Consider the following 6,227-nt stretch of genomic DNA (forward strand, 5'->3'; position numbering starts at 1 on the left):
TCAGAGGTGAATACAGCAAAAGATAGGCCTGAGAGGAGGTGAGAAGGAGTAATTAGGGATGGTGTATATAAGGCGGCTTTGATTAACATCAACAAAGCTCACAGTTCTAGCTTCACAATCCAGGAATAATCCTATGCAGCTGGTAGGTCTTGGGATATAATGCAGTGTAAGTGGGGAGGTGGTAAAGAGACTGCACTGAATGTCATTCTTGACACATCGAAGAATCAAGAGTCCCTCCTCTCCTTATATACTGTCATTCTGATTCTTCCCCTTCCAATACTCATAACAGACACCAAAAGCCCAATTCCAAGAGTCCCCCACATGGACCTCCCAGTAATATTTGCCGGAGGTGAAAGTCTGAGCACCCCATGCAAGAAAACTTGTAGGTGTTGCAGTGATATGGGGCGCATTTTGACGGTCACATCCAATACACATGCTTCTCAAATTTCCGCATCGAAAGATATGACTGTTGGCTCATCATGATGCGGAGTAATATCCACTGCAAAAATAAATAAATAAATAAATAAAAGACAAAGAAACAAAACATGCATAGACGTGTCAATAAGCAAAAATTGTTCTATTAAGAAGTTAATTTACCAGGAAATGTAAAGTCACAAGGACAATTTTGCTTGTAACTTCTAATAAAGCATAGAGATGATTAATTTTATCTACAAGACAAACAAAACACTAACACAAGTATTAAAAATGTTTTGAAAACTTACATATTGAGAGCCAAATGTAAGACCAATTTCTTTCAATCCAATTTTCAAAGCAAAATTTGCACATTATGTGCCCTAAATACTATGTTGTTATCAAGATCATTATTTAGAAATGTTTTTATTCTTAAAAACTAGTGCTATCAAAGAATGTGAAGATTTTCAGTTACTCAAGTACTGCTCTTGATGACTGGATAAAAATCCATAAGTACATATCATAAGTGACAATTTAAACAGATTTCTGCAAAATCTTTTACCAGTCTCTCTGTGGTCCTCCATGCTAGCTCGCGGTTATAGCTGGATTTTAAACTTAACCTGTAGCTTTTCATATTGAAATTAAACTGAACTTCTTTTTGTTTGTAATTTTACTTGTATTCACAAAATGATTTCTTCTTTTTATGTTTGCCCATTAACTATTTTTTTTTGCAATATATGATACATATCCATTTAGAAAATTTAAAACCCCCAGCAATCCCCAGTAAACCATAATCCCCAAAAAACAGTTCTTAGCTGTTCAAATGAATACACTAAGGAAAGGTAAAATTTTGTATTAAATATTAAATAACTCACCTTCATTCTGGGCATTGTTCCATTTGCTCCTTTTTTAAATTTGCTACACTACTCCTTTTTCCCATTACATTACTCAGTACTTATGAGGTCATAATGTATTTGTTTTTCGCTATCTTTCAGACTTAATGCTATAAATCTGACTATACAGACACAGATACAAAAGGGTTGCATGATTATATTGTTCACTTATATCTATAAAGTAGTAAAATATTTGATAGAGGGTGAAATATTACCTATGTGATCCTAACAATAATAATCTTTAGATAGTGGAAGTGCTGCCTATGGGTGGAGACTTACCTCAGAATTGGCTGAGCCTGTCCCTCAGTCCAGTGTCGGGCCCTGCCTTGAGCTCTAGATTCAGAGGCTGGGGCATGTGCAGCAGCACGGAGTCACTCCTGCAAGGAAAAACCTGCAGTTACAACATCTACAGCCATAAAATAAATAAAAATCACTACTTGTATTTTAAAGATATTTCGTGAGAATCCTTTGAACCCACAAATTTGATAATTCAAAAATTATTCCTTCCTTTTTGAAATTAAATTCTATTTACAGTTTCTGAATTTTAAAGCATAGTGGGAGAGTCTGAGTCAGAATTCAGTCTGATCTTTCTTATTTTTTGCCCCAAATGGGTAAGGTTCCTTAGCCTTATGGCCTTGAGAATATTTAGAAAGGAAATTCTGCGTTCCACTTCTTGGCAGACTCCCCTGACATCTTTGTCTGAAATAGCGGGGTTCTGGGGAGACTGCTGCATCTGCTGCTTCCTTTTCAAGATAAAGAATGTGAAACTTGTTCTAGGCAGCTAGACCTGCCTTTTAGAAACAAGCTTCCCTAGGGACTTATACAGTTCTAACACTCCACAGTTTTTTCAATCTATTTTTCAGAACTGTTAACTGATATGTATATAGGTATGAACAACAAATCATCAACTTTTTCACTGCTAAAATACTTCCCCCTCTTCTCTCCTGCTTCCTCTGGTGACTTTCTCACCATCCACAAAACAAAACTTCATCTTTCACCTGTGCAGGCTTTTAATCAATAAAACAAAATCAGGAATAAACATTTTTTTATTTCACTATTTATTTATTTATTTATTTATTATTCTTATCTTTTCTGTTGTGAGAGTGAAAGCAAATGGAAAGAAAAGGTAGTATCAATATCTTAATCATTTATGCCATGACTTTGGTAGAGACTGCTTTGATATTGGTGGAAACTGAAAGAATACATGCTAAAATACAGGTACACACTCACCTCTGTAATATGTCTCCAAAACACTGTAAAAAAAAAAAAAAAAAGAAATATGTAGGCATTTCACAAGATGCGTCTTTCACTCAGTTGAGTGTGAAATTTGGAATCATTTTCTAAAGATATTATTTCCCTACCATCCGGAAAGCATTTTCTATTTCTTCTGTAATGAAAAACCCAGTTAGTCGTTTTGTCATTAATTAATGTCCTGGTAAAGTCTGAGTCTTGAAGACATTCTCTACAGAAGTGAATGGAGAAGAGGCCCAGAGAGTCTATGCTCTGTGGTAACTTCGAATAACCTACTCAATCATCTTTCCCAGAACCTATTACCCAAATGAGTGGACCTCAAAATAATATTAATGTGAGCCTAGATACCCAAAACTTCTGATCTTGCCATGTCCTCAAATTAAGCTAAATGTAAATGAATCACTCACTATTTTATACATGTTAAACAACCCAAAATATATTATTGACTTAGATGGGGAATAGTTATTGGAGCTGTTACCTTGACCATTCCAAAGTTTCGTGGCTGGTGGACAAAGTAGGAGGGACCTTTGGCCTAATAGAATCCCTTGGCGGGGCTATACTCTCCCAACAAAGTAGCATTAGTTATGCAAATGTGTTTTTGGAAACACATCATGGAAATAAATGTAGGGAGATGGATTTCAGCCATGAGGAATATACTTACACATGTGAATAGTCAAAAACCTGAAACCACATTGTGAGTTTGTACCTGAAGTAGCTCCACATCTGGTTTATGGCACATTTCCTTCAGCTCCTCATACATTCCTCTTAAAATCGCCCTCCTGTGAGCCATTTTGGCTTTACTTAAATGAAGTTGATGAAAAATATCTTTCCACTTCTTTTTCATTATCTCCAAATTATGTTTTTCTTCTTCATGGTGAAATGCAGGCGTCTTCTCATACTCAGCTCTAATTGCTTCTAGCCTTACATTCACGTAATCCTGCAGTGATAATGGGTTAGTCAAAAGAGAAATGTATTTATTCATCTCCTACTAAATCTCACTGATTCTTTTCATCTCTCGAACTTCCAATAATTTAAATCCCAGTCTTGCTAGTTCTTAGAATCCACAAAATTTTGTTCCTTTCCTTTCTTTCTGTATAAAAATCAACATAGATGTATCTGACCAATTATATTAAATTTATTCAAGATAACGTGTTTTCTAAGGCAGTTGGAAATAAAAAAAACACAATTTGAATTTCACTATTCCAGCCAATATTTATGGAAAAGTAAGAACAGTTCATGCTTAAGAGTTGGAGTATAGAGCTATAGTTACTAGAATGGAAATAATTATTTCTATTTCTGAGATACGCAACAAGTTGCTTAAACTCATTATATGTGAAATAACCTTAGACTAGCATGTCCAGCTAAGTGCATTTCGCCCAGCAAAACCTATCCTAATAAGGCTGCACTTATGATTTGGCCATCTTTGTCTCCCTGAATTCATTTCCTTCCATTCTTTTTCTAAGTTATCCCATTCTGAAACATAGACTTCTTTGTGGTTCCTCGGGCCTCCAAATATACACAAACCCAAAATTACTGCATATGCTGGTCTCTCCAACTAGAATATTACACACACACACACACACACACACATACATATATACACATTCATGGTCCACATATATATATATACATAAGCACATTCGTGTTCCCTCTCCTCTTCGAAATTTCGGTAAAATTGAATTTTTCAGTGAGGCTTTTTTATAACCACCCTATTTAAAAATCAGACACTAATCTCCAGTTTCTGGCCTCTATTGTCCTTTTCTACTTTCCTGCTTGATTATTCTCCAACAAAGAACCTACCACACCCAAACACATCGTGTATTGCACATATTTGCATGTTGACCATTTTTCCTCTCTCATTTGGATTATATGATTTGTGAGGACAAAGATGCATTCTGTCTTCTATACTAGCAAATTTTCTAATTTAATATTCAACATAGACTAGGTTCTTATGAAACGCTTTTCAAAACACTAATATTAGCTATCATACCCTCAAAGTATACATCCACAAAGAGAAAATCATTTTTAATATTTCTCTGAAGTCCTTAGGGTTCTCCTTATATTTAGATGCTATTTCCCGTATTTCGGGCTTGTTTACCTGTCTCCCTCAAGACACAAATCCATATTTCTCAATTTTCTCATCATATGTTATCTATTATTCAGTATTAATTAGTTGAGATTCTTAATTTCATGGTTGCTCTAGATTTCCCCTGTCACTCTTTCTGCCTCAAATTTTCCATACAATTCCAAATACTACTTGTCCAGCAGCATTCAGATGAATGCTGACCCAGGCTCAGAAGGTTCACTTGAGCTTTTCATGACTGCCAGATGAATCTTGTGCCCAGCATCTATCCAACCAGCACATATAGAATGCTGTGAGATGGCCCAGTTTCTTGTATCTTTTGGTGTATAGCTGCAGGTTTGTATGAAAACAAACCAGCATGCTTTGGGTGACTTCAGTAGTTTTCTTAGAAATCCTATATAACAGTCATACTATTGTATATAAGAAATGAGGTCACTTTTTCTCAATGTTTCCTCTTTTTTTATTGACTCCCAGAAACTTTAGAGTTTGATATGAAGTTCCTATTTTAAGAGTCACCCATTTTCCCACCATAAGTTCCTGGAGAATGTAGAAGTAGGGTAGTACAGGACTAACCTTCCAGTGGCTGATTCTGGTGCTTTCCATGTTCAGGTTTCTCTGATTTTCACAAGCTTTTTCCCATAAAGACTGCATTTTCTTTAAAAGCTTCTCCTGCAAAAGAGCCATAAATTGAAGCACCAGTGAAAACAATAAAGTAATATGCAGACCGTTTCATAGGGAGGGGGCCCAGAATGAGAGACAAATAAGTCCCTAGGAAATGGCATCTCTTCTATTTCCCTTCTTCTTCCTCAAATCTCCGAGGACTGAAGCTAAGAAGGCCCAGAAGTGAGCTGCTTAAAGGGACTCAGATTTGGCTTTACCCAATCTCCAAGAAAATAAACCCACAGGAATTTCATGTGTCATTTATAGAGATAGATCTTCAGAGGCATCACTTACCCGGTGTTCCTCAGCAGCCCACTCAACGGGACGGTGTCTGTGATCCCGGTGCTCCTGAGAGCTGGAGCACAGCAAACAGAGCAGGCTTTTGTCCACTTCACAGAACATGTTCTTTGTCTCCTTGTGAGTGCCACACATTTGCTCCTCAGAGCTCAGGATTAGCCAGAGACTGGCTTTTCTGGCAAGGAAAGCCATCTTCTTCAAACAAATGTTAGTTTTGAGGTTTCTCTGCCATGTTGTCTTCATGCATTCAAAGCACTGAGTAAGAATTGGGATGTCTTGCCAGTTGAAGTAGAAACAGGGCCTGCAAAAGCTGTGCCCACAGTCTATGGTGACCGGGTCTACGAAGTAGTTCATGCAGATGGGGCAGGTGAGTTCCCTCTGGAAGTCTTGCAAGATTCCAGAATTCATGTTTCTGAGGAAGAAAGAGCAACATGTCATTTTGGGGTCTGGGTTGATGAAAAGTTTCTGAACATGTGGAGATACCTGGTAGCCCTATTTTCTTCTCTTGACAGTATTCATTAAAGTACAGCACACTATTTATTCTGTAACAAAAATAAAAATCTCACACAGAGAGAGTCTCTCAGCTTTATAGTAGATGTTACTGACTAGATGACTCACAACCCTTTGTACTC

At 36.8% G+C, this 6,227-nt stretch overlaps 1 pseudogene; it reads right to left on the bottom strand.

The window, feature by feature from the left end:
- Nucleotides 1-6,003, bottom strand: LOC129007742 (tripartite motif-containing protein 49D-like; annotated as a pseudogene).
- Nucleotides 6,004-6,227: the final 224 nt, after the last annotated feature.

This window comes from Pongo pygmaeus, chromosome 9, assembly GCF_028885625.2.
Source record: "Pongo pygmaeus isolate AG05252 chromosome 9, NHGRI_mPonPyg2-v2.0_pri, whole genome shotgun sequence".
In the NCBI taxonomy this organism is placed as follows: domain Eukaryota; kingdom Metazoa; phylum Chordata; class Mammalia; order Primates; family Hominidae; genus Pongo; species Pongo pygmaeus.